Raw genomic sequence first — 26578 nt, 5'->3', positions numbered from 1 at the left:
TACAAAAAGTTTCAACTTACACCAGTTGACTTACCATCAGAAAAAAAGTCAACAAACAATAAATGCTGAAGGGGTTTTAGAGAACTGTGTACACTCTACCTGCTGGTGAGACGTGAAGGGGTAACAGCCAATAATGAGAACAGAAAGGAGCTGTGTTTAAAAGTAAAACTGCAGGCACCATTCAATGCAGCAGGCGCACCATTGGACCTCTCACCTGAGAAGACAAGAATCGAGAAGACACAGGCCGCAAAAGCTGCAGTGCAGCCTTATTCACAATAGCCAAGACAGTGGAGCAATCAAAATGTCCAACAACAGGTGAATGGATAAAGAAGAAGTGGTCCATGTACACAATGGAATAATAGCCATGGAAAACAATGAACCACTGCTCTCTGAGGCACCACAAATGAGTCTGGAGATAATCACGAAACATGAGGTAAGTCGGAAAGCAAAAGACCTATATTCTATGATATCACTTATAGGCGTTATCTAATAACTGACACAAAGGAACATATTTCCACAGAGAAAGACACTCACAGACTTAGAAAACAAACTATGCTCATCTAAAAGGAAAGGTGGGGGGAATGGATAAATTAAGATTAGTGTTACTATATGTATACAAACATATATTATATCCATATCTCAAAAAGACCAACCATATAGCAAGGGAGGTCTGCGGAACCGTCAGTAACATTTTACATGGGAAGAGGATCTGTACTTGAATAGACATATATAATGTACAAACGAACCAGATGGTGTACACCTAGGACAAACAATATTCTAAGCTTTACCCCAATTAAAAAAAAAATTTTAAAACCAAGAAGAAATAATGAGACATATACTTATGGGGCTTTCTCCATGCACATTCCAATGTAATTTACAAACTAGGAACACGACTTCCAGAAAGGCTCTGCTGCCCTAGTACCCAGATATGGGAATGGAGATATGCTGCCTGCTTGAGGCCACTTCCCACAACAGCAGCTTTAAACCCATTGCTAAAGGTCACTAAATATTCACCAAACTTGCAGTTCGCTAAAAGACACCTGCTTTCTAAAAAAATTCTGGAGTGGAAAATCGACCAAAAATTTCAAAAGAGGGCAACCTTCCAAGAACACAATTTCAAGAGTTCTATTGTACTCCCAATTGTTTCCTTTTTTTTAACAGAAAAGAAAACGGTGGAGAAAAATGATGAGTTTTACGAATTTTCAAAGACATGCAAACCCAAATTACAAAAACCTATCAGCTCACAGCAGCCAGAAGGGCCATTAGCATAAATGCTGCAAACAATATATGCTGAAGCGATTGTGGAGAAATGCGTACCCTCGATTCTAAGGGGGACGTGGTAAGAGCCACTAATGAAAACACAAATAAGGTGCTTTGAAAAGGGAAACACGGTGCTACCAGTCAATCAATTACACCCACTGCTGGGCCTATCACCTGAGAAAATGAGAATCGAAAAGTCACAGCCTGGCAATCCTGCACTCCAACAATATTTACCATAGCCAACACTTGGAAGCAATGAAAATGTCCATCAACCGAGGAATGCACAAAGTAGAAGTGGTCCACGTACACAGTGGAAAATTACTCCAATAAAAAATAAAAATTAAATGTAAAAATCCAACAAAAGTAAGGAGACATCAGCTTGTGTGGGTTTGTCCGGGCACACTCCACTCTAATTTATAACCGAGAAACACCACAGGCCGCAAGGGCTTTTCCCTAGTTACCAGGGTGGGGGACATAGAAAGGCTGCCGCCCTCTGGCAGTTACCTGCAAAAGCAGCTTTAAAGCCTGTGCTAATGGTCACTTCATAGGAACAAGTACTGCAGAACTGTAAATGAAACAGGCCCTCAAAATGTCTTGAGGGAGGTAAAGGCCAAAACATTTCAAAATGTGACACATACTTAAAGAGAACACTTTGAAGAACTAAGGGGTAATCACAGCTTGAAAAATAGCAAAGGACATGCCTTAAAGCTCAATTTCAACAGATTATGTGGCACATTCGAATTCAACCACAGAGAGGTATCAGCTCACACTTGTCAGAATAACCATCAGCAAGAAAACTACAAACAATAAATGCTGAAAGTGTTGTGGAGAAATGCATACCCTCAACTTCAAAGGGGACGTAACTTGGAAAGGGCCACGAATGAGAACAGAATGGAGGTGCCTTAAAAAGGTAAACATTGAGCTACTATATGATCCAGCAGGCCCACTCCTCGACGTAAAACCTAAGAAGAGAGAATTGGAAAGACACAGGCAGGCAAATCTGCACTGCACAGTATTACAATAGCCAAGATATGGAAGTAACCAAAAGGTCCACCAACAGATGGATGGACAAAGAAGAACTCCTCCATGTACAGATGGAATATTCGCTAGTGAAAAAAATGAAACAATGCCGTTTGCAGCACCATAGATGAGTCTAGACGTAATCACGCCACGTGTAGTAAGTGAGAAAGCAAAAGACACATATCCTATCATATCACTTTTAAGAGTTACTTAAAAATTGATACCAATGAAGATATTTCCACAGAGAAAGGCAATCACAGATTCATTAAAAAACTTATGGTTCACCAAATAGAAAGGGATGAGGATTGGATACATTGCCACATTGGGGTTAACAGAGATATACAAACCATGTGAAATATATAACCACCAAAGACGTACGGAAGACCAGGAGAAGACTACTCAACATTGTGTCATAACCTACATGGGAAAAGGATGCGAGGAACAATAGATACATGTATATGTGTGAAAGAACCACATCTTGCACACCTAGAACAAACAAACCATTGTAATCATATTTACTGGGATAAAAAATAAAAAGTAAACTACAAATATGAACAAGAAGTAATGAGACATAAACTTAAAGGGCTTTTCCCTGGCACATTCCATTCTAATTTACAACCTACAACACCACTTCCATTAAGGCTCTGTTTCCCTAGTAACCAAATATGGTAAAGGGGAAATGCTGCCACCTTGTGGCCGTTTCCTGCAAGAACAGCTTTAAACTCACAGCTAATGGTCACTTAACATTCCCAAGGACTCAGGGCTGTAAAGGACACCTGCCCTAAAAAATTGTGCTGAAGGAGGGAATGGACAAAACAATTCAAAACAGGCAAATGTTTCAAGAAGAGAGTATGAAGAGTTAAGTTTTACTCACGCTCTTTTAAAAAAAAAGGAAAATGGATAAAAGCTCAACCTCAGGGAGTGTTAGACCCATGCAATCTAATCTACAAAAAGTTTCAACTTACACCAGTCGACTGAACATGAGCAAAAAGTCTACAAACAATAAATAAATGAAGGGGTTTTAGAGAACTGTGTACACTCTACCTGCTGGTGAGACGTGAAGGGGTAACAGCCAATAATGAGAACAGAAAGGAGCTGTGTTTAAAAGTAAAACTGCAGGCACCATTCAATGCAGCAGGCGCACCATTGGACCTCTCACCTGAGAAGACAAGAATCGAGAAGACACAGGCCGCAAAAGCTGCAGTGCAGCCTTATTCACAATAGCCAAGACAGTGGAGCAATCAAAATGTCCAACAACAGGTGAATGGATAAAGAAGAAGTGGTCCATGTACACAATGGAATAATAGCCATGGAAAACAATGAACCACTGCTCTCTGAGGCACCACAAATGAGTCTGGAGATAATCACGAAACATGAGGTAAGTCGGAAAGCAAAAGACCTATATTCTATGATATCACTTATAGGCGTTATCTAATAACTGACACAAAGGAACATATTTCCACAGAGAAAGACACTCACAGACTTAGAAAACAAACTATGCTCATCTAAAAGGAAAGGTGGGGGGAATGGATAAATTAAGATTAGTGTTACTATATGTATACAAACACATATTATATCCATATCTCAAAAAGACCAACCATATAGCAAGGGAGGTCTGCGGAACCGTCAGTAACATTTTACATGGGAAGAGGATCTGTACTTGAATAGACATATATAATGTACAAACGAACCAGATGGTGTACACCTAGGACAAACAATATTCTAAGCTTTACCCCAATTAAAAAAAAATTTTAAAACCAAGAAGAAATAATGAGACATATACTTATGGGGCTTTCTCCATGCACATTCCAATGTAATTTACAAACTAGGAACACGACTTCCAGAAAGGCTCTGCTGCCCTAGTACCCAGATATGGGAATGGAGATATGCTGCCTGCTTGAGGCCACTTCCCACAACAGCAGATTTAAACCCATTGCTAAAGGTCACTAAATATTCACCAAACTTGCAGTTCGCTAAAAGACACCTGCTTTCTAAAAAAATTCTGGAGTGGAAAATCGACCAAAAATTTCAAAAGAGGGCAACCTTCCAAGAACACAATTTCAAGAGTTCTATTGTACTCCCAATTGTTTCCTTTTTTTTAACAGAAAAGAAAACGGTGGAGAAAAATGATGAGTTTTATGAATTTTCAAAGACATGCAAACCCAAATTACAAAAACCTATCAGCTCACAGCAGCCAGAAGGGCCATTAGCATAAATGCTGCAAACAATAAATGCTGAAGCGATTGTGGAGAAATGCGTACCCTGGATTCTAAGGGGGACGTGGTAAGAGCCACTAATGAAAACACAAAGAAGGTGCTTTGAAAAGGGAAACACGGTGCTACCAGTCAATCAATCACACCCACTGCTGGGCCTATCACCTGAGAAAATGAGAATCGAAAAGTCACAGCCTGGCAATCCTGCACTCCAACAATATTTACCACAGCCAACACTTGGAAGCAATGAAAATGTCCATCAACCGAGGAATGCACAAAGTAGAAGTGGTCCACGTACACAGTGGAAAATTACTCCAATAAAAAATAAAAATTAAATGTAAAAATCCAACAAAAGTAAGGAGACATCAGCTTGTGTGGGTTTGTCCGGGCACACTCCACTCTAATTTATAACCGAGAAACACCACAGGCCGCAAGGGCTTTTCCCTAGTTACCAGGGTGGGGGACCTAGAAAGGCTGCCGCCCTCTGGCAGTTACCTGCAAAAGCAGCTTTAAAGCCTGTGCTAATGGTCACTTCATAGGAACAAGTACTGCAGAACTGTAAATGAAACAGGCCCTCAAAATGTCTTGAGGGAGGTAGAGGCCAAAACATTTCAAAATGTGACACATACTTAAAGAGAACACTTTGAAGAACTAAGGGGTAATCACAGCTTGAAAAATAGAAAAGGACATGCCTTAAAGCTCAATTTCAACAGATTATGTGGCACATTCGAATTCAACCACAGAGAGGTATCAGCTCACACTTGTCAGAATAAACATCAGCAAGAAAACTACAAACAATAAATGCTGAAAGTGTTGTGGAGAAATGCATACCCTCAACTTCAAAGGGGACGTAACTTGGAAAGGGCCACGAATGAGAACAGAATGGAGGTGCCTTAAAAAGGTAAACGTTGAGCTACTATATGATCCAGCAGGCCCACTCCTCGACGTAAAACCTAAGAAGAGAGAATTGGAAAGACACAGGCAGGCAAATCTGCACTGCACAGTATTACAATAGCCAAGATATGGAAGTAACCAAAAAGTCCACCAACAGATGGATGGACAAAGAAGAACTCCTCCATGTACAGATGGAATATTCGCTAGTGAAAAAAATGAAACAATGCCGTTTGCAGCACCATAGATGAGTCTAGACGTAATCACGCCACGTGTAGTAAGTGAGAAAGCAGAAGACACATATCCTATCATATCACTTTTAAGAGTTACTTAAAAATTGATACCAATGAAGATATTTCCACAGAGAAAGGCAATCACAGATTCATTAAAAAACTTATGGTTCACCAAATAGAAAGGGATGAGGATTGGATACATTGCCACATTGGGGTTAACAGAGATATACAAACCATGTGAAATATATAACCACCAAAGACGTACGGAAGACCAGGAGAAGACTACTCAACATTGTGTCATAACCTACATGGGAAAAGGATGCGAGGAAGAATAGATACATGTATACGTGTGAAAGAACCACATCTTGCACACCTAGAACAAACAAACCATTGTAATCATATTTGCTGGGATAAAAAATAAAAAGTAAATTACAAATATGAACAAGAAGTAATGAGACATAAACTTAAAGGGCTTTTCCCTGGCACATTCCATTCTAATTTACAACCTACAACACCACTTCCATTAAGGCTCTGTTTCCCTAGTAACCAAATATGGTAAAGGGGAAATGCTGCCACCTTGTGGCCGTTTCCTGCAAGAACAGCTTTAAAATAACAGCTAATGGTCACTTAACATTCCCAAGGACTCAGGGCTGTAAAGGACACCTGCCCTAAAAAATTGTGCTGAAGGAAGGAATGGACAAAAAAATTCAAAACAGGCAAATGTTTCAAGAAGAGAGTATGAAGAGTTAAGTTTTACTCACGTTCTTTTAAAAAAAAGGAAAATGGATAAAAGCTCAACCTCAGGGAGTGTTAGACCCATGCAATCTAATCTACAAAAAGTTTCAACTTACACCAGTTGACTTACCATCAGAAAAAAAGTCAACAAACAATAAATGCTGAAGGGGTTTTAGAGAACTGTGTACACTCTACCTGCTGGTGAGACGTGAAGGGGTAACAGCCAATAATGAGAACAGAAAGGAGCTGTGTTTAAAAGTAAAACTGCAGGCACCATTCAATGCAGCAGGCGCACCATTGGACCTCTCACCTGAGAAGACAAGAATCGAGAAGACACAGGCCGCAAAAGCTGCAGTGCAGCCTTATTCACAATAGCCAAGACAGTGGAGCAATCAAAATGTCCAACAACAGGTGAATGGATAAAGAAGAAGTGGTCCATGTACACAATGGAATAATAGCCATGGAAAACAATGAACCACTGCTCTCTGAGGCACCACAAATGAGTCTGGAGATAATCACGAAACATGAGGTAAGTCGGAAAGCAAAAGACCTATATTCTATGATATCACTTATAGGCGTTATCTAATAACTGACACAAAGGAACATATTTCCACAGAGAAAGACACTCACAGACTTAGAAAACAAACTATGCTCATCTAAAAGGAAAGGTGGGGGGAATGGATAAATTAAGATTAGTGTTACTATATGTATACAAACATATATTATATCCATATCTCAAAAAGACCAACCATATAGCAAGGGAGGTCTGCGGAACCGTCAGTAACATTTTACATGGGAAGAGGATCTGTACTTGAATAGACATATATAATGTACAAACGAACCAGATGGTGTACACCTAGGACAAACAATATTCTAAGCTTTACCCCAATTAAAAAAAAAATTTTAAAACCAAGAAGAAATAATGAGACATATACTTATGGGGCTTTCTCCATGCACATTCCAATGTAATTTACAAACTAGGAACACGACTTCCAGAAAGGCTCTGCTGCCCTAGTACCCAGATATGGGAATGGAGATATGCTGCCTGCTTGAGGCCACTTCCCACAACAGCAGCTTTAAACCCATTGCTAAAGGTCACTAAATATTCACCAAACTTGCAGTTCGCTAAAAGACACCTGCTTTCTAAAAAAATTCTGGAGTGGAAAATCGACCAAAAATTTCAAAAGAGGGCAACCTTCCAAGAACACAATTTCAAGAGTTCTATTGTACTCCCAATTGTTTCCTTTTTTTTAACAGAAAAGAAAACGGTGGAGAAAAATGATGAGTTTTACGAATTTTCAAAGACATGCAAACCCAAATTACAAAAACCTATCAGCTCACAGCAGCCAGAAGGGCCATTAGCATAAATGCTGCAAACAATATATGCTGAAGCGATTGTGGAGAAATGCGTACCCTCGATTCTAAGGGGGACGTGGTAAGAGCCACTAATGAAAACACAAATAAGGTGCTTTGAAAAGGGAAACACGGTGCTACCAGTCAATCAATTACACCCACTGCTGGGCCTATCACCTGAGAAAATGAGAATCGAAAAGTCACAGCCTGGCAATCCTGCACTCCAACAATATTTACCATAGCCAACACTTGGAAGCAATGAAAATGTCCATCAACCGAGGAATGCACAAAGTAGAAGTGGTCCACGTACACAGTGGAAAATTACTCCAATAAAAAATAAAAATTAAATGTAAAAATCCAACAAAAGTAAGGAGACATCAGCTTGTGTGGGTTTGTCCGGGCACACTCCACTCTAATTTATAACCGAGAAACACCACAGGCCGCAAGGGCTTTTCCCTAGTTACCAGGGTGGGGGACATAGAAAGGCTGCCGCCCTCTGGCAGTTACCTGCAAAAGCAGCTTTAAAGCCTGTGCTAATGGTCACTTCATAGGAACAAGTACTGCAGAACTGTAAATGAAACAGGCCCTCAAAATGTCTTGAGGGAGGTAAAGGCCAAAACATTTCAAAATGTGACACATACTTAAAGAGAACACTTTGAAGAACTAAGGGGTAATCACAGCTTGAAAAATAGCAAAGGACATGCCTTAAAGCTCAATTTCAACAGATTATGTGGCACATTCGAATTCAACCACAGAGAGGTATCAGCTCACACTTGTCAGAATAACCATCAGCAAGAAAACTACAAACAATAAATGCTGAAAGTGTTGTGGAGAAATGCATACCCTCAACTTCAAAGGGGACGTAACTTGGAAAGGGCCACGAATGAGAACAGAATGGAGGTGCCTTAAAAAGGTAAACATTGAGCTACTATATGATCCAGCAGGCCCACTCCTCGACGTAAAACCTAAGAAGAGAGAATTGGAAAGACACAGGCAGGCAAATCTGCACTGCACAGTATTACAATAGCCAAGATATGGAAGTAACCAAAAGGTCCACCAACAGATGGATGGACAAAGAAGAACTCCTCCATGTACAGATGGAATATTCGCTAGTGAAAAAAATGAAACAATGCCGTTTGCAGCACCATAGATGAGTCTAGACGTAATCACGCCACGTGTAGTAAGTGAGAAAGCAAAAGACACATATCCTATCATATCACTTTTAAGAGTTACTTAAAAATTGATACCAATGAAGATATTTCCACAGAGAAAGGCAATCACAGATTCATTAAAAAACTTATGGTTCACCAAATAGAAAGGGATGAGGATTGGATACATTGCCACATTGGGGTTAACAGAGATATACAAACCATGTGAAATATATAACCACCAAAGACGTACGGAAGACCAGGAGAAGACTACTCAACATTGTGTCATAACCTACATGGGAAAAGGATGCGAGGAACAATAGATACATGTATATGTGTGAAAGAACCACATCTTGCACACCTAGAACAAACAAACCATTGTAATCATATTTACTGGGATAAAAAATAAAAAGTAAACTACAAATATGAACAAGAAGTAATGAGACATAAACTTAAAGGGCTTTTCCCTGGCACATTCCATTCTAATTTACAACCTACAACACCACTTCCATTAAGGCTCTGTTTCCCTAGTAACCAAATATGGTAAAGGGGAAATGCTGCCACCTTGTGGCCGTTTCCTGCAAGAACAGCTTTAAACTCACAGCTAATGGTCACTTAACATTCCCAAGGACTCAGGGCTGTAAAGGACACCTGCCCTAAAAAATTGTGCTGAAGGAGGGAATGGACAAAACAATTCAAAACAGGCAAATGTTTCAAGAAGAGAGTATGAAGAGTTAAGTTTTACTCACGCTCTTTTAAAAAAAAAGGAAAATGGATAAAAGCTCAACCTCAGGGAGTGTTAGACCCATGCAATCTAATCTACAAAAAGTTTCAACTTACACCAGTCGACTGAACATGAGCAAAAAGTCTACAAACAATAAATAAATGAAGGGGTTTTAGAGAACTGTGTACACTCTACCTGCTGGTGAGACGTGAAGGGGTAACAGCCAATAATGAGAACAGAAAGGAGCTGTGTTTAAAAGTAAAACTGCAGGCACCATTCAATGCAGCAGGCGCACCATTGGACCTCTCACCTGAGAAGACAAGAATCGAGAAGACACAGGCCGCAAAAGCTGCAGTGCAGCCTTATTCACAATAGCCAAGACAGTGGAGCAATCAAAATGTCCAACAACAGGTGAATGGATAAAGAAGAAGTGGTCCATGTACACAATGGAATAATAGCCATGGAAAACAATGAACCACTGCTCTCTGAGGCACCACAAATGAGTCTGGAGATAATCACGAAACATGAGGTAAGTCGGAAAGCAAAAGACCTATATTCTATGATATCACTTATAGGCGTTATCTAATAACTGACACAAAGGAACATATTTCCACAGAGAAAGACACTCACAGACTTAGAAAACAAACTATGCTCATCTAAAAGGAAAGGTGGGGGGAATGGATAAATTAAGATTAGTGTTACTATATGTATACAAACACATATTATATCCATATCTCAAAAAGACCAACCATATAGCAAGGGAGGTCTGCGGAACCGTCAGTAACATTTTACATGGGAAGAGGATCTGTACTTGAATAGACATATATAATGTACAAACGAACCAGATGGTGTACACCTAGGACAAACAATATTCTAAGCTTTACCCCAATTAAAAAAAAAATTTTAAAACCAAGAAGAAATAAGAGACATATACTTATGGGGCTTTCTCCATGCACATTCCAATGTAATTTACAAACTAGGAACACGACTTCCAGAAAGGCTCTGCTGCCCTAGTACCCAGATATGGGAATGGAGATATGCTGCCTGCTTGAGGCCACTTCCCACAACAGCAGATTTAAACCCATTGCTAAAGGTCACTAAATATTCACCAAACTTGCAGTTCGCTAAAAGACACCTGCTTTCTAAAAAAATTCTGGAGTGGAAAATCGACCAAAAATTTCAAAAGAGGGCAACCTTCCAAGAACACAATTTCAAGAGTTCTATTGTACTCCCAATTGTTTCCTTTTTTTTAACAGAAAAGAAAACGGTGGAGAAAAATGATGAGTTTTATGAATTTTCAAAGACATGCAAACCCAAATTACAAAAACCTATCAGCTCACAGCAGCCAGAAGGGCCATTAGCATAAATGCTGCAAACAATAAATGCTGAAGCGATTGTGGAGAAATGCGTACCCTGGATTCTAAGGGGGACGTGGTAAGAGCCACTAATGAAAACACAAAGAAGGTGCTTTGAAAAGGGAAACACGGTGCTACCAGTCAATCAATCACACCCACTGCTGGGCCTATCACCTGAGAAAATGAGAATCGAAAAGTCACAGCCTGGCAATCCTGCACTCCAACAATATTTACCACAGCCAACACTTGGAAGCAATGAAAATGTCCATCAACCGAGGAATGCACAAAGTAGAAGTGGTCCACGTACACAGTGGAAAATTACTCCAATAAAAAATAAAAATTAAATGTAAAAATCCAACAAAAGTAAGGAGACATCAGCTTGTGTGGGTTTGTCCGGGCACACTCCACTCTAATTTATAACCGAGAAACACCACAGGCCGCAAGGGCTTTTCCCTAGTTACCAGGGTGGGGGACCTAGAAAGGCTGCCGCCCTCTGGCAGTTACCTGCAAAAGCAGCTTTAAAGCCTGTGCTAATGGTCACTTCATAGGAACAAGTACTGCAGAACTGTAAATGAAACAGGCCCTCAAAATGTCTTGAGGGAGGTAGAGGCCAAAACATTTCAAAATGTGACACATACTTAAAGAGAACACTTTGAAGAACTAAGGGGTAATCACAGCTTGAAAAATAGAAAAGGACATGCCTTAAAGCTCAATTTCAACAGATTATGTGGCACATTCGAATTCAACCACAGAGAGGTATCAGCTCACACTTGTCAGAATAAACATCAGCAAGAAAACTACAAACAATAAATGCTGAAAGTGTTGTGGAGAAATGCATACCCTCAACTTCAAAGGGGACGTAACTTGGAAAGGGCCACGAATGAGAACAGAATGGAGGTGCCTTAAAAAGGTAAACGTTGAGCTACTATATGATCCAGCAGGCCCACTCCTCGACGTAAAACCTAAGAAGAGAGAATTGGAAAGACACAGGCAGGCAAATCTGCACTGCACAGTATTACAATAGCCAAGATATGGAAGTAACCAAAAAGTCCACCAACAGATGGATGGACAAAGAAGAACTCCTCCATGTACAGATGGAATATTCGCTAGTGAAAAAAATGAAACAATGCCGTTTGCAGCACCATAGATGAGTCTAGACGTAATCACGCCACGTGTAGTAAGTGAGAAAGCAGAAGACACATATCCTATCATATCACTTTTAAGAGTTACTTAAAAATTGATACCAATGAAGATATTTCCACAGAGAAAGGCAATCACAGATTCATTAAAAAACTTATGGTTCACCAAATAGAAAGGGATGAGGATTGGATACATTGCCACATTGGGGTTAACAGAGATATACAAACCATGTGAAATATATAACCACCAAAGACGTACGGAAGACCAGGAGAAGACTACTCAACATTGTGTCATAACCTACATGGGAAAAGGATGCGAGGAAGAATAGATACATGTATACGTGTGAAAGAACCACATCTTGCACACCTAGAACAAACAAACCATTGTAATCATATTTGCTGGGATAAAAAATAAAAAGTAAATTACAAATATGAACAAGAAGTAATGAGACATAAACTTAAAGGGCTTTTCCCTGGCACATTCCATTCTAATTTACAACCTACAACACCACTTCCATTAAGGCTCTGTTTCCCTAGTAACCAAATATGGTAAAGGGGAAATGCTGCCACCTTGTGGCCGTTTCCTGCAAGAACAGCTTTAAAATAACAGCTAATGGTCACTTAACATTCCCAAGGACTCAGGGCTGTAAAGGACACCTGCCCTAAAAAATTGTGCTGAAGGAAGGAATGGACAAAAAAATTCAAAACAGGCAAATGTTTCAAGAAGAGAGTATGAAGAGTTAAGTTTTACTCACGTTCTTTTAAAAAAAAGGAAAATGGATAAAAGCTCAACCTCAGGGAGTGTTAGACCCATGCAATCTAATCTACAAAAAGTTTCAACTTACACCAGTTGACTTACCATCAGAAAAAAAGTCAACAAACAATAAATGCTGAAGGGGTTTTAGAGAACTGTGTACACTCTACCTGCTGGTGAGACGTGAAGGGGTAACAGCCAATAATGAGAACAGAAAGGAGCTGTGTTTAAAAGTAAAACTGCAGGCACCATTCAATGCAGCAGGCGCACCATTGGACCTCTCACCTGAGAAGACAAGAATCGAGAAGACACAGGCCGCAAAAGCTGCAGTGCAGCCTTATTCACAATAGCCAAGACAGTGGAGCAATCAAAATGTCCAACAACAGGTGAATGGATAAAGAAGAAGTGGTCCATGTACACAATGGAATAATAGCCATGGAAAACAATGAACCACTGCTCTCTGAGGCACCACAAATGAGTCTGGAGATAATCACGAAACATGAGGTAAGTCGGAAAGCAAAAGACCTATATTCTATGATATCACTTATAGGCGTTATCTAATAACTGACACAAAGGAACATATTTCCACAGAGAAAGACACTCACAGACTTAGAAAACAAACTATGCTCATCTAAAAGGAAAGGTGGGGGGAATGGATAAATTAAGATTAGTGTTACTATATGTATACAAACATATATTATATCCATATCTCAAAAAGACCAACCATATAGCAAGGGAGGTCTGCGGAACCGTCAGTAACATTTTACATGGGAAGAGGATCTGTACTTGAATAGACATATATAATGTACAAACGAACCAGATGGTGTACACCTAGGACAAACAATATTCTAAGCTTTACCCCAATTAAAAAAAAAATTTTAAAACTAAGAAGAAATAATGAGACATATACTTATGGGGCTTTCTCCATGCACATTCCAATGTAATTTACAAACTAGGAACACGACTTCCAGAAAGGCTCTGCTGCCCTAGTACCCAGATATGGGAATGGAGATATGCTGCCTGCTTGAGGCCACTTCCCACAACAGCAGCTTTAAACCCATTGCTAAAGGTCACTAAATATTCACCAAACTTGCAGTTCGCTAAAAGACACCTGCTTTCTAAAAAAATTCTGGAGTGGAAAATCGACCAAAAATTTCAAAAGAGGGCAACCTTCCAAGAACACAATTTCAAGAGTTCTATTGTACTCCCAATTGTTTCCTTTTTTTTAACAGAAAAGAAAACGGTGGAGAAAAATGATGAGTTTTACGAATTTTCAAAGACATGCAAACCCAAATTACAAAAACCTATCAGCTCACAGCAGCCAGAAGGGCCATTAGCATAAATGCTGCAAACAATATATGCTGAAGCGATTGTGGAGAAATGCGTACCCTCGATTCTAAGGGGGACGTGGTAAGAGCCACTAATGAAAACACAAATAAGGTGCTTTGAAAAGGGAAACACGGTGCTACCAGTCAATCAATTACACCCACTGCTGGGCCTATCACCTGAGAAAATGAGAATCGAAAAGTCACAGCCTGGCAATCCTGCACTCCAACAATATTTACCATAGCCAACACTTGGAAGCAATGAAAATGTCCATCAACCGAGGAATGCACAAAGTAGAAGTGGTCCACGTACACAGTGGAAAATTACTCCAATAAAAAATAAAAATTAAATGTAAAAATCCAACAAAAGTAAGGAGACATCAGCTTGTGTGGGTTTGTCCGGGCACACTCCACTCTAATTTATAACCGAGAAACACCACAGGCCGCAAGGGCTTTTCCCTAGTTACCAGGGTGGGGGACATAGAAAGGCTGCCGCCCTCTGGCAGTTACCTGCAAAAGCAGCTTTAAAGCCTGTGCTAATGGTCACTTCATAGGAACAAGTACTGCAGAACTGTAAATGAAACAGGCCCTCAAAATGTCTTGAGGGAGGTAAAGGCCAAAACATTTCAAAATGTGACACATACTTAAAGAGAACACTTTGAAGAACTAAGGGGTAATCACAGCTTGAAAAATAGCAAAGGACATGCCTTAAAGCTCAATTTCAACAGATTATGTGGCACATTCGAATTCAACCACAGAGAGGTATCAGCTCACACTTGTCAGAATAACCATCAGCAAGAAAACTACAAACAATAAATGCTGAAAGTGTTGTGGAGAAATGCATACCCTCAACTTCAAAGGGGACGTAACTTGGAAAGGGCCACGAATGAGAACAGAATGGAGGTGCCTTAAAAAGGTAAACATTGAGCTACTATATGATCCAGCAGGCCCACTCCTCGACGTAAAACCTAAGAAGAGAGAATTGGAAAGACACAGGCAGGCAAATCTGCACTGCACAGTATTACAATAGCCAAGATATGGAAGTAACCAAAAGGTCCACCAACAGATGGATGGACAAAGAAGAACTCCTCCATGTACAGATGGAATATTCGCTAGTGAAAAAAATGAAACAATGCCGTTTGCAGCACCATAGATGAGTCTAGACGTAATCACGCCACGTGTAGTAAGTGAGAAAGCAAAAGACACATATCCTATCATATCACTTTTAAGAGTTACTTAAAAATTGATACCAATGAAGATATTTCCACAGAGAAAGGCAATCACAGATTCATTAAAAAACTTATGGTTCACCAAATAGAAAGGGATGAGGATTGGATACATTGCCACATTGGGGTTAACAGAGATATACAAACCATGTGAAATATATAACCACCAAAGACGTACGGAAGACCAGGAGAAGACTACTCAACATTGTGTCATAACCTACATGGGAAAAGGATGCGAGGAACAATAGATACATGTATATGTGTGAAAGAACCACATCTTGCACACCTAGAACAAACAAACCATTGTAATCATATTTACTGGGATAAAAAATAAAAAGTAAACTACAAATATGAACAAGAAGTAATGAGACATAAACTTAAAGGGCTTTTCCCTGGCACATTCCATTCTAATTTACAACCTACAACACCACTTCCATTAAGGCTCTGTTTCCCTAGTAACCAAATATGGTAAAGGGGAAATGCTGCCACCTTGTGGCCGTTTCCTGCAAGAACAGCTTTAAACTCACAGCTAATGGTCACTTAACATTCCCAAGGACTCAGGGCTGTAAAGGACACCTGCCCTAAAAAATTGTGCTGAAGGAGGGAATGGACAAAACAATTCAAAACAGGCAAATGTTTCAAGAAGAGAGTATGAAGAGTTAAGTTTTACTCACGCTCTTTTAAAAAAAAAGGAAAATGGATAAAAGCTCAACCTCAGGGAGTGTTAGACCCATGCAATCTAATCTACAAAAAGTTTCAACTTACACCAGTCGACTGAACATGAGCAAAAAGTCTACAAACAATAAATAAATGAAGGGGTTTTAGAGAACTGTGTACACTCTACCTGCTGGTGAGACGTGAAGGGGTAACAGCCAATAATGAGAACAGAAAGGAGCTGTGTTTAAAAGTAAAACTGCAGGCACCATTCAATGCAGCAGGCGCACCATTGGACCTCTCACCTGAGAAGACAAGAATCGAGAAGACACAGGCCGCAAAAGCTGCAGTGCAGCCTTATTCACAATAGCCAAGACAGTGGAGCAATCAAAATGTCCAACAACAGGTGAATGGATAAAGAAGAAGTGGTCCATGTACACAATGGAATAATAGCCATGGAAAACAATGAACCACTGCTCTCTGAGGCACCACAAATGAGTCTGGAGATAATCACGAAACATGAGGTAAGTCGGAAAGCAAAAGACCTATATTCTATGATATCACTTATAGGCGTTATCTAATAACTGACACAAAGGAACATATTTCCACAGAGAAAGACACTCACAGACTTAGAAAACAAACTATGCTCATCTAAAAGGAAAGGTGGGGGGAATGGATAAATTAAGATTAGTGTTACTATATGTATACAAACACATATTATATCCATATCTCAAAAAGACCAACCATATAGCAAGGGAGGTCTGCGGAACCGTCAGTAACATTTTACATGGGAAGAGGATCTGTACTTGAATAGACATATATAATGTACAAACGAACCAGATGGTGTACACCTAGGACAAACAATATTCTAAGCTTTACCCCAATTAAAAAAAAATTTTAAAACCAAGAAGAAATAATGAGACATATACTTATGGGGCTTTCTCCATGCACATTCCAATGTAATTTACAAACTAGGAACACGACTTCCAGAAAGGCTCTGCTGCCCTAGTACCCAGATATGGGAATGGAGATATGCTGCCTGCTTGAGGCCACTTCCCACAACAGCAGATTTAAACCCATTGCTAAAGGTCACTAAATATTCACCAAACTTGCAGTTCGCTAAAAGACACCTGCTTTCTAAAAAAATTCTGGAGTGGAAAATCGACCAAAAATTTCAAAAGAGGGCAACCTTCCAAGAACACAATTTCAAGAGTTCTATTGTACTCCCAATTGTTTCCTTTTTTTTAACAGAAAAGAAAACGGTGGAGAAAAATGATGAGTTTTATGAATTTTCAAAGACATGCAAACCCAAATTACAAAAACCTATCAGCTCACAGCAGCCAGAAGGGCCATTAGCATAAATGCTGCAAACAATAAATGCTGAAGCGATTGTGGAGAAATGCGTACCCTGGATTCTAAGGGGGACGTGGTAAGAGCCACTAATGAAAACACAAAGAAGGTGCTTTGAAAAGGGAAACACGGTGCTACCAGTCAATCAATCACACCCACTGCTGGGCCTATCACCTGAGAAAATGAGAATCGAAAAGTCACAGCCTGGCAATCCTGCACTCCAACAATATTTACCACAGCCAACACTTGGAAGCAATGAAAATGTCCATCAACCGAGGAATGCACAAAGTAGAAGTGGTCCACGTACACAGTGGAAAATTACTCCAATAAAAAATAAAAATTAAATGTAAAAATCCAACAAAAGTAAGGAGACATCAGCTTGTGTGGGTTTGTCCGGGCACACTCCACTCTAATTTATAACCGAGAAACACCACAGGCCGCAAGGGCTTTTCCCTAGTTACCAGGGTGGGGGACCTAGAAAGGCTGCCGCCCTCTGGCAGTTACCTGCAAAAGCAGCTTTAAAGCCTGTGCTAATGGTCACTTCATAGGAACAAGTACTGCAGAACTGTAAATGAAACAGGCCCTCAAAATGTCTTGAGGGAGGTAGAGGCCAAAACATTTCAAAATGTGACACATACTTAAAGAGAACACTTTGAAGAACTAAGGGGTAATCACAGCTTGAAAAATAGAAAAGGACATGCCTTAAAGCTCAATTTCAACAGATTATGTGGCACATTCGAATTCAACCACAGAGAGGTATCAGCTCACACTTGTCAGAATAAACATCAGCAAGAAAACTACAAACAATAAATGCTGAAAGTGTTGTGGAGAAATGCATACCCTCAACTTCAAAGGGGACGTAACTTGGAAAGGGCCACGAATGAGAACAGAATGGAGGTGCCTTAAAAAGGTAAACGTTGAGCTACTATATGATCCAGCAGGCCCACTCCTCGACGTAAAACCTAAGAAGAGAGAATTGGAAAGACACAGGCAGGCAAATCTGCACTGCACAGTATTACAATAGCCAAGATATGGAAGTAACCAAAAAGTCCACCAACAGATGGATGGACAAAGAAGAACTCCTCCATGTACAGATGGAATATTCGCTAGTGAAAAAAATGAAACAATGCCGTTTGCAGCACCATAGATGAGTCTAGACGTAATCACGCCACGTGTAGTAAGTGAGAAAGCAGAAGACACATATCCTATCATATCACTTTTAAGAGTTACTTAAAAATTGATACCAATGAAGATATTTCCACAGAGAAAGGCAATCACAGATTCATTAAAAAACTTATGGTTCACCAAATAGAAAGGGATGAGGATTGGATACATTGCCACATTGGGGTTAACAGAGATATACAAACCATGTGAAATATATAACCACCAAAGACGTACGGAAGACCAGGAGAAGACTACTCAACATTGTGTCATAACCTACATGGGAAAAGGATGCGAGGAAGAATAGATACATGTATACGTGTGAAAGAACCACATCTTGCACACCTAGAACAAACAAACCATTGTAATCATATTTGCTGGGATAAAAAATAAAAAGTAAATTACAAATATGAACAAGAAGTAATGAGACATAAACTTAAAGGGCTTTTCCCTGGCACATTCCATTCTAATTTACAACCTACAACACCACTTCCATTAAGGCTCTGTTTCCCTAGTAACCAAATATGGTAAAGGGGAAATGCTGCCACCTTGTGGCCGTTTCCTGCAAGAACAGCTTTAAAATAACAGCTAATGGTCACTTAACATTCCCAAGGACTCAGGGCTGTAAAGGACACCTGCCCTAAAAAATTGTGCTGAAGGAAGGAATGGACAAAAAAATTCAAAACAGGCAAATGTTTCAAGAAGAGAGTATGAAGAGTTAAGTTTTACTCACGTTCTTTTAAAAAAAAGGAAAATGGATAAAAGCTCAACCTCAGGGAGTGTTAGACCCATGCAATCTAATCTACAAAAAGTTTCAACTTACACCAGTTGACTTACCATCAGAAAAAAAGTCAACAAACAATAAATGCTGAAGGGGTTTTAGAGAACTGTGTACACTCTACCTGCTGGTGAGACGTGAAGGGGTAACAGCCAATAATGAGAACAGAAAGGAGCTGTGTTTAAAAGTAAAACTGCAGGCACCATTCAATGCAGCAGGCGCACCATTGGACCTCTCACCTGAGAAGACAAGAATCGAGAAGACACAGGCCGCAAAAGCTGCAGTGCAGCCTTATTCACAATAGCCAAGACAGTGGAGCAATCAAAATGTCCAACAACAGGTGAATGGATAAAGAAGAAGTGGTCCATGTACACAATGGAATAATAGCCATGGAAAACAATGAACCACTGCTCTCTGAGGCACCACAAATGAGTCTGGAGATAATCACGAAACATGAGGTAAGTCGGAAAGCAAAAGACCTATATTCTATGATATCACTTATAGGCGTTATCTAATAACTGACACAAAGGAACATATTTCCACAGAGAAAGACACTCACAGACTTAGAAAACAAACTATGCTCATCTAAAAGGAAAGGTGGGGGGAATGGATAAATTAAGATTAGTGTTACTATATGTATACAAACATATATTATATCCATATCTCAAAAAGACCAACCATATAGCAAGGGAGGTCTGCGGAACCGTCAGTAACATTTTACATGGGAAGAGGATCTGTACTTGAATAGACATATATAATGTACAAACGAACCAGATGGTGTACACCTAGGACAAACAATATTCTAAGCTTTACCCCAATTAAAAAAAAAATTTTAAAACTAAGAAGAAATAATGAGACATATACTTATGGGGCTTTCTCCATGCACATTCCAATGTAATTTACAAACTAGGAACACGACTTCCAGAAAGGCTCTGCTGCCCTAGTACCCAGATATGGGAATGGAGATATGCTGCCTGCTTGAGGCCACTTCCCACAACAGCAGCTTTAAACCCATTGCTAAAGGTCACTAAATATTCACCAAACTTGCAGTTCGCTAAAAGACACCTGCTTTCTAAAAAAATTCTGGAGTGGAAAATCGACCAAAAATTTCAAAAGAGGGCAACCTTCCAAGAACACAATTTCAAGAGTTCTATTGTACTCCCAATTGTTTCCTTTTTTTTAACAGAAAAGAAAACGGTGGAGAAAAATGATGAGTTTTACGAATTTTCAAAGACATGCAAACCCAAATTACAAAAACCTATCAGCTCACAGCAGCCAGAAGGGCCATTAGCATAAATGCTGCAAACAATATATGCTGAAGCGATTGTGGAGAAATGCGTACCCTCGATTCTAAGGGGGACGTGGTAAGAGCCACTAATGAAAACACAAATAAGGTGCTTTGAAAAGGGAAACACGGTGCTACCAGTCAATCAATTACACCCACTGCTGGGCCTATCACCTGAGAAAATGAGAATCGAAAAGTCACAGCCTGGCAATCCTGCACTCCAACAATATTTACCATAGCCAACACTTGGAAGCAATGAAAATGTCCATCAACCGAGGAATGCACAAAGTAGAAGTGGTCCACGTACACAGTGGAAAATTACTCCAATAAAAAATAAAAATTAAATGTAAAAATCCAACAAAAGTAAGGAGACATCAGCTTGTGTGGGTTTGTCCGGGCACACTCCACTCTAATTTATAACCGAGAAACACCACAGGCCGCAAGGGCTTTTCCCTAGTTACCAGGGTGGGGGACATAGAAAGGCTGCCGCCCTCTGGCAGTTACCTGCAAAAGCAGCTTTAAAGCCTGTGCTAATGGTCACTTCATAGGAACAAGTACTGCAGAACTGTAAATGAAACAGGCCCTCAAAATGTCTTGAGGGAGGTAAAGGCCAAAACATTTCAAAATGTGACACATACTTAAAGAGAACACTTTGAAGAACTAAGGGGTAATCACAGCTTGAAAAATAGCAAAGGACATGCCTTAAAGCTCAATTTCAACAGATTATGTGGCACATTCGAATTCAACCACAGAGAGGTATCAGCTCACACTTGTCAGAATAACCATCAGCAAGAAAACTACAAACAATAAATGCTGAAAGTGTTGTGGAGAAATGCATACCCTCAACTTCAAAGGGGACGTAACTTGGAAAGGGCCACGAATGAGAACAGAATGGAGGTGCCTTAAAAAGGTAAACATTGAGCTACTATATGATCCAGCAGGCCCACTCCTCGACGTAAAACCTAAGAAGAGAGAATTGGAAAGACACAGGCAGGCAAATCTGCACTGCACAGTATTACAATAGCCAAGATATGGAAGTAACCAAAAGGTCCACCAACAGATGGATGGACAAAGAAGAACTCCTCCATGTACAGATGGAATATTCGCTAGTGAAAAAAATGAAACAATGCCGTTTGCAGCACCATAGATGAGTCTAGACGTAATCACGCCACGTGTAGTAAGTGAGAAAGCAAAAGACACATATCCTATCATATCACTTTTAAGAGTTACTTAAAAATTGATACCAATGAAGATATTTCCACAGAGAAAGGCAATCACAGATTCATTAAAAAACTTATGGTTCACCAAATAGAAAGGGATGAGGATTGGATACATTGCCACATTGGGGTTAACAGAGATATACAAACCATGTGAAATATATAACCACCAAAGACGTACGGAAGACCAGGAGAAGACTACTCAACATTGTGTCATAACCTACATGGGAAAAGGATGCGAGGAACAATAGATACATGTATATGTGTGAAAGAACCACATCTTGCACACCTAGAACAAACAAACCATTGTAATCATATTTACTGGGATAAAAAATAAAAAGTAAACTACAAATATGAACAAGAAGTAATGAGACATAAACTTAAAGGGCTTTTCCCTGGCACATTCCATTCTAATTTACAACCTACAACACCACTTCCATTAAGGCTCTGTTTCCCTAGTAACCAAATATGGTAAAGGGGAAATGCTGCCACCTTGTGGCCGTTTCCTGCAAGAACAGCTTTAAACTCACAGCTAATGGTCACTTAACATTCCCAAGGACTCAGGGCTGTAAAGGACACCTGCCCTAAAAAATTGTGCTGAAGGAGGGAATGGACAAAACAATTCAAAACAGGCAAATGTTTCAAGAAGAGAGTATGAAGAGTTAAGTTTTACTCACGCTCTTTTAAAAAAAAAGGAAAATGGATAAAAGCTCAACCTCAGGGAGTGTTAGACCCATGCAATCTAATCTACAAAAAGTTTCAACTTACACCAGTCGACTGAACATGAGCAAAAAGTCTACAAACAATAAATAAATGAAGGGGTTTTAGAGAACTGTGTACACTCTACCTGCTGGTGAGACGTGAAGGGGTAACAGCCAATAATGAGAACAGAAAGGAGCTGTGTTTAAAAGTAAAACTGCAGGCACCATTCAATGCAGCAGGCGCACCATTGGACCTCTCACCTGAGAAGACAAGAATCGAGAAGACACAGGCCGCAAAAGCTGCAGTGCAGCCTTATTCACAATAGCCAAGACAGTGGAGCAATCAAAATGTCCAACAACAGGTGAATGGATAAAGAAGAAGTGGTCCATGTACACAATGGAATAATAGCCATGGAAAACAATGAACCACTGCTCTCTGAGGCACCACAAATGAGTCTGGAGATAATCACGAAACATGAGGTAAGTCGGAAAGCAAAAGACCTATATTCTATGATAACACTTATAGGCGTTATCTAATAACTGACACAAAGTAACATATTTCCACAGAGAAAGACACTCACAGACTTAGAAAACAAACTATGCTCATCTAAAAGGAAAGGTGGGGGGAATGGATAAATTAAGATTAGTGTTACTATATGTATACAAACACATATTATATCCATATCTCAAAAAGACCAACCATATAGCAAGGGAGGTCTGCGGAACCGTCAGTAACATTTTACATGGGAAGAGGATCTGTACTTGAATAGACATATATAATGTACAAACGAACCAGATGGTGTACACCTAGGACAAACAATATTCTAAGCTTTACCCCAATTAAAAAAAAATTTTAAAACCAAGAAGAAATAATGAGACATATACTTATGGGGCTTTCTCCATGCACATTCCAATGTAATTTACAAACTAGGAACACGACTTCCAGAAAGGCTCTGCTGCCCTAGTACCCAGATATGGGAATGGAGATATGCTGCCTGCTTGAGGCCACTTCCCACAACAGCAGATTTAAACCCATTGCTAAAGGTCACTAAATATTCACCAAACTTGCAGTTCGCTAAAAGACACCTGCTTTCTAAAAAAATTCTGGAGTGGAAAATCGACCAAAAATTTCAAAAGAGGGCAACCTTCCAAGAACACAATTTCAAGAGTTCTATTGTACTCCCAATTGTTTCCTTTTTTTTAACAGAAAAGAAAACGGTGGAGAAAAATGATGAGTTTTACGAATTTTCAAAGACATGCAAACCCAAATTACAAAAACCTATCAGCTCACAGCAGCCAGAAGGGCCATTAGCATAAATGCTGCAAACAATATATGCTGAAGCGATTGTGGAGAAATGCGTACCCTCGATTCTAAGAGGGACGTGGTAAGAGCCACTAATGAAAACACAAAGAAGGTGCTTTGAAAAGGGAAACACGGTGCTACCAGTCAATCAATTACACCCACTGCTGGGCCTATCACCTGAGAAAATGAGAATCGAAAAGTCACAGCCTGGCAATCCTGCACTCCAACAATATTTACCATAGCCAACACTTGGAAGCAATGAAAATGTCCATCAACCGAGGAATGCACAAAGTAGAAGTGGTCCACGTACACAGTGGAAAATTACTCCAATAAAAAATAAAAATTAAATGTAAAAATCCAATAAAAGTAAGGAGACATCAGCTTGTGTGGGTTTGTCCGGGCACACTCCACTCTAATTTATAACCGAGAAACACCACAGGCCGCAAGGGCTTTTCCCTAGTTACCAGGGTGGGGGACATAGAAAGGCTGCCGCCCTCTGGCAGTTACCTGCAAAAGCAGCTTTAAAGCCTGTGCTAATGGTCACTTCATAGGAACAAGTACTGCAGAACTGTAAATGAAACAGGCCCTTTAAATGTCTTGAGGGAGGTAAAGGCCAAAACATTTCAAAATGTGACACATACTTAAAGAGAACACTTTGAAGAACTAAGGGGTAATCACAGCTTGAAAAATAGCAAAGGACATGCCTTAAAGCTCAATTTCAACAGATTATGTGGCACATTCGAATTCCACCACAGAGAGGTATCAGCTCACACTTGTCAGAATAACCATCAGCAAGAAAACTACAAACAATAAATGCTGAAAGTGTTGTGGAGAAATGCATACCCTCAACTTCAAAGGGGACGTAACTTGGAAAGGGCCACGAATGAGAACAGAATGGAGGTGCCTTAAAAAGGTAAACATTGAGCTACTATATGATCCAGCAGGCCCACTCCTCGACGTAAAACCTAAGAAGAGAGAATTGGAAAGACACAGGCAAGCAAATCTGCACTGCACAGTATTACAATAGCCAAGATATGGAAGTAACCAAAAAGTCCACCAACAGATGGATGGACAAAGAAGAACTCCTCCATGTACAGATGGAATATTCGCTAGTGAAAAAAATGAAACAATGCCGTTTGCAGCACCATAGATGAGTCTAGACGTAATCACGCCACGTGTAGTAAGTGAGAAAGCAAAAGACACATATCCTATCATATCACTTTTAAGAGTTACTTAAAAATTGATACCAATGAAGATATTTCCACAGAGAAAGGCAATCACAGATTCATTAAAAAACTTATGGTTCACCAAATAGAAAGGGATGAGGATTGGATACATTGCCACATTGGGGTTAACAGAGATATACAAACCATGTGAAATATATAACCACCAAAGACGTACGGAAGACCAGGAGAAGACTACTCAACATTGTGTCATAACCTACATGGGAAAAGGATGCGAGGAACAATAGATACATGTATATGTGTGAAAGAACCACATCTTGCACACCTAGAACAAACAAACCATTGTAATCATATTTACTGGGATAAAAAATAAAAAGTAAACTACAAATATGAACAAGAAGTAATGAGACATAAACTTAAAGGGCTTTTCCCTGGCACATTCCATTCTAATTTACAACCTACAACACCACTTCCATTAAGGCTCTGTTTCCCTAGTAACCAAATATGGTAAAGGGGAAATGCTGCCACCTTGTCGTCGCTTCCTGCAAGAACAGCTTTAAACTCACAGCTAATGGTCACTTAACATTCCCAAGGACTCAGGGCTGTAAAGGACACCTGCCCTAAAAAATTGTGCTGAAGGAGGGAATGGACAAAACAATTCAAAACAGGCAAATGTTTCAAGAAGAGAGTATGAAGAGTTAAGTTTTACTCACGCTCTTTTAAAAAAAAAGGAAAATGGATAAAAGCTCAACCTCAGGGAGTGTTAGACCCATGCAATCTAATCTACAAAAAGTTTCAACTTACACCAGTCGACTGAACATGAGCAAAAAGTCTACAAACAATAAATAAATGAAGGGGTTTTAGAGAACTGTGTACACTCTACCTGCTGGTGAGACGTGAAGGGGTAACAGCCAATAATGAGAACAGAAAGGAGCTGTGTTTAAAAGTAAAACTGCAGGCACCATTCAATGCAGCAGGCGCACCATTGGACCTCTCACCTGAGAAGACAAGAATCGAGAAGACACAGGCCGCAAAAGCTGCAGTGCAGCCTTATTCACAATAGCCAAGACAGTGGAGCAATCAAAATGTCCAACAACAGGTGAATGGATAAAGAAGAAGTGGTCCATGTACACAATGGAATAATAGCCATGGAAAACAATGAACCACTGCTCTCTGAGGCACCACAAATGAGTCTAGAGATAATCACGAAACATGAGGTAAGTCGGAAAGCAAAAGACCTATATTCTATGATATCACTTATAGGCGTTATCTAATAACTGACACAAAGGAACATATTTCCACAGAGAAAGACACTCACAGACTTAGAAAACAAACTATGCTCATCTAAAAGGAAAGGTGGGGGGAATGGATAAATTAAGATTAGTGTTACTATATGTATACAAACACATATTATATCCATATCTCAAAAAGACCAACCATATAGCAAGGGAGGTCTGCGGAACCGTCAGTAACATTTTACATGGGAAGAGGATCTGTACTTGAATAGACATATATAATGTACAAACGAACCAGATGGTGTACACCTAGGACAAACAATATTCTAAGCTT

Source organism: Balaenoptera borealis, assembly GCF_965194805.1.
Source record: "Balaenoptera borealis genome assembly, chromosome: 7".
Lineage (NCBI taxonomy): Eukaryota > Metazoa > Chordata > Mammalia > Artiodactyla > Balaenopteridae > Balaenoptera > Balaenoptera borealis.
This window is presented reverse-complemented; position numbering follows the sequence as displayed.